This window comes from Cebus imitator, unplaced genomic scaffold (genome assembly GCF_001604975.1).
Source record: "Cebus imitator isolate Cc_AM_T3 unplaced genomic scaffold, Cebus_imitator-1.0 Scaffold461, whole genome shotgun sequence".
Taxonomy (NCBI): Eukaryota; Metazoa; Chordata; class Mammalia; order Primates; family Cebidae; genus Cebus; species Cebus imitator.
In genome coordinates this window covers 1019983-1030619 of record NW_016107776.1, presented here as the reverse complement: position 1 = coordinate 1030619, position 10637 = coordinate 1019983, and the positions used below count along the sequence as shown (strand labels likewise).

General features: G+C 43.3%; 1 protein-coding gene across 1 annotated transcript in view; it reads right to left on the bottom strand.

Annotated features, from left to right (window-relative positions):
* Positions 1 to 8034, bottom strand: part of CLTCL1 (clathrin heavy chain like 1) — a 128738-nt gene extending 120704 nt beyond the window's left edge. The window contains exon 1 of the mRNA XM_037732647.1: positions 7925 to 8034. The gene's annotated coding sequence lies outside the window, so the exon portion shown is untranslated. The remainder of the gene's footprint in view (positions 1 to 7924) is intronic.
* Between the last annotated feature and the right edge of the window lie 2603 nt (positions 8035 to 10637).

Here is a 10637-nt window from a genome sequence, read left to right as displayed (position 1 = left end):
ATCATATTTAGTGGATCATCTAATCTCCCAGTCAAATCCAAATCTCATTAGGTCAATTACCAAGACACCAGGTTAAGGCTTAATGTAGGTCCTTTCCACTGAAATAGAATTCACAGACAAAAGCAAATACAAAGAAAAAAAAAAACTCACCAACCCTGATCTATGATGTAACTTTGAACTTGATAAATGAATGTGTAAAGGTGATTTTAATGAATTATTGTATACTATTCCTACTGCATGTATCTTCATCTTCCTTCTAAATGGTCATGACCCCAAATCTCCTTCCTGGTTATAAAGTGGCATGGTAGAAAGATTCCTTTTGTTTTTGTGGCTTTTTGACTACAGTTCCCTGAAGAGACAATACAATGCTCATTGCATTTTAGGGGTCTCCTCCCCAGAACTGACCTGTGGAGTGCATTTATTGGAATGGCAAATCTTCCTTTAATTAGGGTGGATGTGAATATTGAAAACACCTACATACATAGACTCAAATGTGAAGAAGAACAATTTTCAAGCTTCAACATCTTTGAGGCTTCTAGGCCCCAAAGGAGCCCCGTGAGTTCCCCTGCTCCTGGCTGGCTTGTTCCCCTGTCGGCTGAACCAGTGTCCCCCATCAGTCCTCAACCTCATGTGTCTCCAGCCCCTGCCAGCCCATAACACAAACAAGCCAACCACATCCTCCCACAGGCACCAGAGGCCACCACACCCCCTTCTTCCTATAAAGCCTGCCTCTGTGTCCCTCTGCTTCACTCTATTCCTGAGTGCACCCCTCGTGTGGTCCTGCCTGGTGCGTGGTGTCCTCTTCCCCAGGCCATGAGTATATGTCACTCACAAACTGCTGTTGATGACATCTGTCTAGTGCAAGTGTCATGTGTTCAGCTACCTTGTGCTACTTAGGGTGGGGTATTCTTCCTTCACCAGCATGGTGAACGATGATGATAGATCCCAGGGGTGCAGCTGGGAGCCACCAGCAGCCAGGTGATGGGTAAATCATTTCTAAGAAAGGATATTGGCAAAGTACCACAGTATTCACTAAAGTCAATCCCTTCCACTGCACAGATCAACTTGTTTTTGACATGAAGTTTGTTTCATTTGAGAAAGCACTGGATCACTGAGCACCAAGTAGATTCTTCCCTATGCTATATTGTGTGGCAGTAGGCTGACATCCCACTGATAATGAGTCAATTTTCCCTGCAGGTTGTGAATTTTTCTCTTCTGAATAGTTTCTTGGCACCAGAAATAAAAGTGATCGGGCAGCAGCAATAGCTGAAAGTTCAGTGAGACTCTTAGGCCCACTGAATTTCCTTCTGGAAGCCGGGACCTCTTAACATGTAGAGCTTGAAATTGCAGGGACCAGAGTGTAAATTTCAAGTGAGTCACAAAGGGTCATGAAGAAGGTGCTGCCCTCTCTATTTTCCATCCCTTACACCAAGTGAAGACACAGCAGTGTTACGTAACAATAATTGATTTAAGGTGTATACCCTATCTTGGAAAATAGTACCCGTGGTAAATTAAAAATGGCTAAAGATTTTTTGCTACTGGTCCCACTGAGATGTCATTGAGAGGGAAAGTCTATTTTCCTTCCTTCTGAATTTGGGCCAGGTCTGTGACTCGTGCAGTTACTAGTGTGCTACAAAAGTGATACCCCATGAGGCTGGGCACAGTGGCTCATGCCTGTAATCCTAGCACTTTGAGAGGCCAAGGCAGGTGGATCCTTTGAGTCCAGGAGTTCAAGACCAGTCTGGGCAACATGCTAAAACCCCATCTTTACAAAAAAAAATGCAAAAATTAGCCAGATGCTGTAGCAGGAACCTGTAGTCCTACCTGATCAGTAGGCTGAGATGGGAGGATCACCTGAGCCTAGGAGGTCGAGGCTGCAGTGAGTTGTGACTGTGCCACTGCACTCCAGCCTGGATGACAGAGTGGGAGGCTGTCTCAAAAATTTAAATAAATAAATAAATAATAAAACAGTTGATAAGATAACAAAAATCTATTACATACTGCGGAACCCTATGCAGCCATAAAAGAAAGGCACTTCCTTGGCAGCAATGTGGATGCAGCCGCAGGCCATTACCATAAGTGAACTAAGGTCCTAACAGAAAACCAAATGCTGCATGTTCTCACTTACAAGTGGGGGCTGAACTATGAATACACCGGAACATAAAGAAGGGAACAACCACACTGGGAATAACTACCAGACCAAAAAAAAAAGGGGGGGAGGGGAAGAATGTGCTGAAGACCCACCCTCTGGGGTCCTCTGTTGGGACCCCAAGCCCTGAGGCAATCAACAGATGTAACTAACCTGCATGTGTACCTATTTATCTATAATAATAACAGTGATGAACATTAAAAGAAAAAGTCAAGATTAGAAGCCAAGAAAATAGTAAATGAAAAAACACAATCTATAATTACCCAAACAATTCATGACTGTCACAAAACACAGAATGAGGACCCAATAGACAGAATAAGGCAGCCAACATGATATGTAGGGAACACGTTTTTCAAAACACCAAAAAGATACCATGATGGGAAAGGGAGAGTCTGGTTTAATCAATGATTTTGAGAAAACGGAATATCCACAGGCAAAACACTGAAATAGGACCCTTACATTGCACAATACACAAAATCAGCACAAAATGAATTGAAAACCTAAACTCAATCTTGAAACTGCAAAGGTCCTATAAGAAAACATAGGTTGGGTGTATATTTTAGGAAACCTGTATCTACACACATGGGCTGCAAAAGGTAAAAAATAATCACAACACTAAAGGGAAAATTAGGGGACTACACCCACAGACAATGCAATGGCTTGGCTCTGTGTGTGTGTGTGTGTGTGTGTGTGTGTGTGTTTTGTGGGGGAGGAGGTTTGGATTAAAAAATTACTGCTAACATGCAAATATAAACAATGACACTAGTGACACTTTAGAATTTCTGTGGGGGAAGGAAACAATGAAACAATGCATCCTAAAGACTGGGAGAGAATTATAAAAAATCCTACCTCTGAAAGAGGTTGTTATCTATCACCTACAATAAACTGACACTACTGAGTGAAAAACCACAAAAATAACAACAAATACCCAAGCGAAGAGGATCTGAACAGACATGTGTGTAAAGAAGACAGGAAATTGAAATTGACTCACAGGTAACAGCTTCTGAATATGACTAATCTTCACAAAAATGATGGTAAATGAAATGGTCAAAACCATACTCAGGTACCATATAATTCCACTTAGAATGAATATTACAAAAGACAAAAATCAAAATTGTTGAAGGCAATGGCTGGTGTAGGCTTGCAGAAAGGAAAACTCTTGTCCCCTCTTTGTGGGAATGTAAATTAGTATACACACAATGCAAAACCATTGGAGGCTCTTTATAAAAGTAAAAGGTCAAAGTAAAACTGCCACTTCAGGTAGCAATCCCACCACTGGGTACACATTTAGAGAAAACGGAATCCCTGTGTTGAAGAGGTATCTGCCTTCCCATGTGTCTTGAAGCGCTAGTCACAATAGCCAAGATACGGAATCAATCGACCTGTCCATCCACAGATGAAGGGCTAAAGAAACTGCAGTATATATACACAATGGAACACACTTCAGTCCTATCACTTCAGGAAATCACGTGATCTGCAGTCGCGTGGAGAAACCTCAAGACAATTAGGTGAAATGAAATGAGCCTGCTAGAGAGAGACCCACGCTGTATGACGTTAGGTAAATGGAATCCAAAAAAACACTGTCTCGTAGAAGCAGAACTTTCAAGAGGGGTTACTAGAGCTGGAGAGAGGAGGGGGCCTGGGCAGGGATTGGTGACGGGTACAGAGTGACACGCAGAGGAGAGGAATCCACTGAGGTGTTCTATTCCACAGCAGGGTGAACACGGTCAACAATGTCTAAGGGAATTTTTCAAAGTCAGCTGGAAAGGCTGGTTCTGAATGTTCTCTCCTCAGAGAAACAACAAGCATGGTAGGTCACAGAGATGCCAGATACCGTGATTTGATCATGAAACTGTGTATACATATATCAAAATGTCCCTTGCACTCTCAGGTTATACACGTATGCTCTACAGCAATGAAACTGCCATCAAATCTTGGTAGTACTCACTCTAACTGGAGTGAGACAGAACCTAAGTGTGGTTTTCATTTACGTTTTTGTGTGCTGTAGCCATGTGGAGAATCTTCTCTTTTACCTGTGCATCAACCTCATGTTTTCAGGTCCTCCACCCAGTTTTACACATCAAATTAAAAACAAATTCACAGTAACTTGGCAAATATAACTAATCACACACACATACACAAAATCAAAACCACCACTCAGATTCCATCTCACTCTAGATGGGATGCATACCACAAAAAAAAGTTGAAACATATTAAAAGACAAAAAATGATGGTGTAGATTTCCACAGAGGGGGAACTTGGCTTCACAATTCATGGGAACATAAACTAGTATCCACACTAAAGAAACCACTTGGAGTTTCCTCCAAACCTTACAACTACAACTATCATTTCATCCAGCAATTCTACTACTAGGCATATATACAGAGTACATGAAATCAAGCCATGGAAGAGATCATCGGCGTTCCCAGGTGGAATTCAGCTCTATGAAGAATAGCCAAGATAAGAAATCAGCCTACCCGTCGATCCACAGATGAAAGGATAAAGAAACTGTCCCATGCGTAGACACTGGAATCCTCTTCAACCAGAAAAATGCAATGAAATCCCATCATGGGAGCTAATGGTTGCACCTGGAGGACATGATGGTAAATGAAATGAGCCAGGCAGAGATAGACAACCTTTGCATTCTCTCACTCATGCAGTAGCTGAGAAACTTTGCCTGAAGGACCTAGAAAGCATAACCATGGCTACTAGAGGTTATGGGCAGGGATTGGAAATGGGTACAAAGTTCCACGCAGATGAGAGGCAGGAAATCTTGTTCTTCTATTCCACAGCAGGGTGACCAGGGTTAACAGTATCATTGCATCTTCAAAATAGCCTGAAGAAGGGTACGGAAGCTTTTCGCCACAAAAGAAAAAACAATGGTACGAAATAACAGAGACACTAAACACCCTGATTTCATCATTCTTCAATGTATGTAAAGACCAAAACATTGCACTCTACCTCTCATTGTATTCCTCTACTATTTGTCAAATTTGCTTAAATAAATATAAATACAGGATGCTAAAATTCACATGGGACCATGAAACACCCTGAATTTCTTCCAGAGCAATCCTAAGACATCCAGACTACATCAGATGCATCTCATCCACAGATTTCAAATTTCACGGAAAAGCTGGGGACCTGCTTCCATACATAACAGTGGAACACAAGAGTGGACCCAAAAGTAAACCCACACACCAAAAACCATCTGATCCTCAACAGAATCCACAACAATAAGCAAGGGGGAAAGGATGCCCTATTCAATCAGTGGTGCTGGGATAAGTGGCTAGCCATGGGCAAAAGAGTCACACTGGGCCCCTACCTCTACCAGACACAAAAAGAAACTCCAGATGAATAAAATATTTAAATGGAAGTCCTCAAACTATTAAAATCCTTCAAGAGAACATATAAAATACCTTTCTCCACATAGGCTTTGGCAAATAATCTATTTGACTATGTTCCCAAAGGAAATTACAACAAAAATTGACAAGTCAGGCTCAAGACTCTAAAGAGCTGCTACCCAGCAAAATAAATTAGCAACAGAGTAAACACACAGCCTACAGAGTGTGAGAACATGTGCCCAAAATGCATCTGACCAAGGTCTAATATCCAGAATCTTCAAGGACCTTATGCCAATCATTCAGCCAAAAACAACAAAAAATTCCGTTAATATATGGGCAAGGGATGAGAACACTTACTTCTCCAAGGACAATGTGCAAGTGACCAACAATGAGGAAGGCATGCTCAAACTCACCCATCAACAGAGAAATGCCAATCAAAAGCAGGTCGAGACACCATCCCACACCACCCAGAATGGCGATGACTATGCAGACAAACAGAACAGACGCTGGCAAGGCAGCTGAGGAACGGAAATGCTGATATGGTCTTGGTGGGGAGGCAAACTAGTACAGACACTGTGGAGAGCAGTTTGGAGATTTCTCAAGGAACTAAGAACTACCATCCAACCCAGCAATCCCACTCCTGAGGATCTACCCAGAGAAAATACATCCTTCCATCCAAAAGACACAGGCACTTGTATGTTCACGGCAACATCATTCACAATGGCAAAGAAATGGAAATCAACCTAGGTGCCGTATATACCATAAAACGCTACGCAACCACACACACACACAAATCACTTTTTTGGCAGCGACATGGATGGAGCTACGGGTCATCATCCTAAGTGAACTACGGCTAGAACAGAAATCCAAATGCCACACATTCTCACTTGTAAGTGGGAACTAAGCTATGAATGTACGTGATCATAAAGAAGGGAACAACAACACTGGAATGACTACCAGACCAGACAGAATATGCAAATGGGAGGGAGACAGTGTTGCATCCTGAAGACACACCTTGTGCATCCTCTGCTCGCTGCCTGGGTCATGGGGTGTTCGGGACCCCAGCCTCAGTATCATACAATCAACAGATGTAACCTGTGTGCGTACCCTTTAATCTATAATAAAAGTAGAAATTATTACACACACACATATACACACACAAAGAAGCTTAAGAGCTGCATAAACAAATACACAAACAAACAAACAATATATATATATATATATATATATGTAAGACCTATAGTTATCCAAACAATCCCTTACTGGCAAACACACAGAAAGACTAACTTACAGACAAAACGAGAAAGCCAAAAACAGCCCAAAATTTCATATGGTGAATGCATTTTTCAAGAGAACACCAAATATCACAACGGTGAAGAGAGAAGTCTGTTCTGTAACTGTCTTTGAGTAAAATGAATTTCTACCTGCAAAACAGTGAAATGGGCCCTCATGTTACACAAGACACAAAAATCAACGTAAAGTACATTAAAGATCTCCAACCAAACCCGAAAATGCCCAATTCCTAGAAGAAAACATAGGGTGAGCGTTTACTTCAGTGAAACTTGAATCCATACACACAGATTGCCAAAAGGAAAGAAAACAAAAGGGAAAAGCAGGAGAAAAAAACCCATAGACAATGCAATCTTTTCCCTTTTTTGTGATGGGACACCAAAATCACCACGTACGCATGCAAATATAAACATGTAGGACTATAGAAACCTTTAGGTTTCATTCATGGGAATGAAACCAATGAACTGCAAGAGAAGATTTCCTACAGATTTGGAGACAGATTTGAAAAACTGTAATTCCGATAGCGGTTGTTATCTAACATGTCCAAGAAACTAACATCACTGTGTTTGGGGGGGAAGAGAAAAGACAAGAACAAAAACAAAAACAACACTAATGCTGAAGCTAAAACTGGGCAAAGGCCCTTAATAGACATTTCTGAAAAGATGACGTGAATTGACTAACGAGTCAAAAAGAAGTTGCTCAACTTTATCATTTCTCCCACAAAGGTTAAGTCCAAATCACAGATCTGCTGGGATCCTGGGGAATGTGAATTCTGACTCAGTAGGTCTGGAGTGAGCCTGCGATTCTGCATTTCTAAAAGGTTCCTCCCCACCAAAATCCATATACGTGTATTAATTACCAAGTTAATACAAATGGTCAAAAATAAAAGGGGAAGCCATTAGGAGATAACCTCAGTCTTCCTCCTCGTCCTCCTCCTCCACTGCATAGGTTAAAGGATGGTCCTCGGCATCTTGATCCCCCAGGTCACCGACACCAACTCCAAAACTCATGCCAGGAATGTCCTTCCCTCTTCTCCTTCCTTCAGGCCATAATGAGTGTCTCTTTTTCCAGCATCTTTCTCCCAACCTGTCCTGATTCAGCCACCCTCTGTATCTGCCTCCCTGGGACAAAAGGTCAAACTCACCTGCACCCCGAGCAGGAGCAACAGCAGCTGCCACGTAGGCTGTCCCTAGCAGAGCTCAGCGATGGGCACCAGGTTTACAATACCAGTGGGCAGTGGTGCTGTTATTGCATCCCATGGGGATGGAGTGGTAGTCCAGTCACAGACAGACAGACAATCGCACAGCAGGAACAAATGCACAAGCTGAAATTTAACCAAGACAGAATTATTGGGGAATAGGGGCCACAATTGCAGAAACGAGTGCCTCAATAATTAGAGAACTGAGGCCATCTCTGCCATGGCCAGGATTCCTCTCTCCCTCATCTTCCTCAGTCATTAAAGAGATTCCATTAGGGTGTCCGCAAAGGATGCTCGGGCCTGCTACTCCCAAAAAAACAGCAGCAAGCATTTTCCTGGGGAGAAAAAAAATGCTCACAAGGATGGGGTTAGATTTAGCCATAAACCAGATTGTGTGGCAGGAGGGAGCTGCTACTCTGGCTGGTACCAGCAGGCCATCCCCCTTTGATCACTCAGAAATTGGGGGAGCTAATCTGGGGAAAGGCACCAACACCTGTTCATCAATGTCTCAGTCCTGTGTGGTCATGGGCCTGTGTGAGGTCTCAGCAGCTGCCTCTCTCAATGTCTCCCCAGGGGACAGCAGGGTGAACCCTGGGGCAGGAAGAGAGGGGAAGCTGATTTGCATAAAGAACTTTTTTATCCTGTTGGGTCTGGGGAGGCATGAAAAGGCCCTGAGGAAAACAAACCCCAGCTGAGAAGCCTGAAGACACTTAGCCTACGTGAGTGTCCTCACCATGGCCTGGATGATGATTCTCCTCGGACTACTTGCTTATGGCTCAGGTCAGGGGAAGGGACTCTATCCTTGTGGGGACCACACAAAACAGGGTCCAGGTTACTCTCATCCTTATGATAACAACTGTGTCTCTCCTGTTGGTTTTAGGGGTGAATTATCAGACTGTGTGGTGACACAGGAGCCATCGTTCTCAGTGTCCCCTGGAGGGACAGTCACACTCACCTGTGGCCTGAGCTCTGGCTCAGTCTCTACCAGTCACTACCCGAGCTGGTACCAGCAGACCCCAGGCCNGTGAAGAGAGAAGTCTGTTCTGTAACTGTCTTTGAGTAAAATGAATTTCTACCTGCAAAACAGTGAAATGGGCCCTCATGTTACACAAGACACAAAAATCAACGTAAAGTACATTAAAGATCTCCAACCAAACACAAAAACGCCCAATTCCTAGAAGAAAACATAGGGTGAGTGTTTACTTCAGTGAAACTTGAATCCATACACACAGATTGCCGAAAGGAAAGAAAATAAAAGGGAAAAGCAGGAGAAAAAAACCCACAGACAATGCAATTTTTTCCCTTTTTTGTGATGGGACACCAAAATCACCACGTACGCATGCAAATATAAACATGTAGGACTATAGAAACCTTTAGGTTTCATTCATGGGAATGAAACCAATGAACTGCAAGAGAAGATTTCCTACAGATTTGGAGACAGATTTGAAAAACTGTAATTCCGATAGCGGTTGTTATCTAACATGTCCAAGAAACTAACATCACTGTGTTTGGGGGGGAAGAGAAAAGACAAGAACAAAAACAAAAACAACACTAATGCTGAAGCTAAAACTGGGCAAAGGCCCTTAATAGACATTTCTGAAAAGATGACGTGAATTGACTAACGAGTCAAAAAGAAGTTGCTCAACTTTATCATTTCTCCCACAAAGGTTAAGTCCAAACCACAGATCCGCTGGGATCCTGGAGAATGTGAATTCTGACTCAGTAGGCCTGGAGTGAGCCTGCGATTCTGCATTTCTAAAAGGTTCCTCCCTACCAAAATCCACATACGTGTATTAATTACCAAGTTAATACAAATGGTCAAAAATAAAAGGGGAAGCCATTAGGAGATAACCTCAGTCTTCCTCCTTGTCCTCCTCCTCCACTGCATAGGTTAAAGGATGGTCCTCGGCATCTTGATCCCCCATGTCACCGACACAAACTCCAAAACTCATGCCAGGAATGTCCTTCCCTCTTCTCCTTCCTTCAGGCCATAATGGGTGTCTATTTTTTCCAGCATCTTTCTCCCAACCTGTCCTGATTCAGCCAACCTCTGTATCTGCCTCCCTGGGACAAAAGGTCAAACTCACCTGCACCCCGAGCAGGAGCAACAGCAGCTGCCACGTAGACTGTCCCCCGCAGAGCTCAGCGATGGGCACCAGGTTTACAATACCAGTGGGCAGTGGTGCTGTTATTGCATCCCATGGGGATGGAGTGGTAGTCCAGGCACAGACAGACAGACAATCACACAGCAGGAACAAATGCACATGCTGAAATTTAACCAAGACAGAATTATTGGGGAATAGGGGCCACAATTGCAGAAACGAGTGCCTCAATAATTAGAGAACTGAGGCCATCTCTGCCATGGCCAGGATTCCTCTCTCCCTCATCTTCCTCAGTCATCAAAGAGATTCCATTAGGGTGTCCACAAAGGATGCTGGGGCCTGCTACTCCCAAAAAACAGCAGCAAGCGTTTTCCTGGGGAGAAAAAAAATGCTCACAAGGATGGGGTTAGATTTAGCCATAAACCAGATTGTGTGGCAGGAGGGAGCTGCTACTCTGGCTGGTACCAGCAGGCCATCCCCCTTTGATCACTCAGAAATTGGGGGAGCTAATCTGGGGAAAGGCACCAACACCTGTTCATCAATGTCTCAGTCCTGTG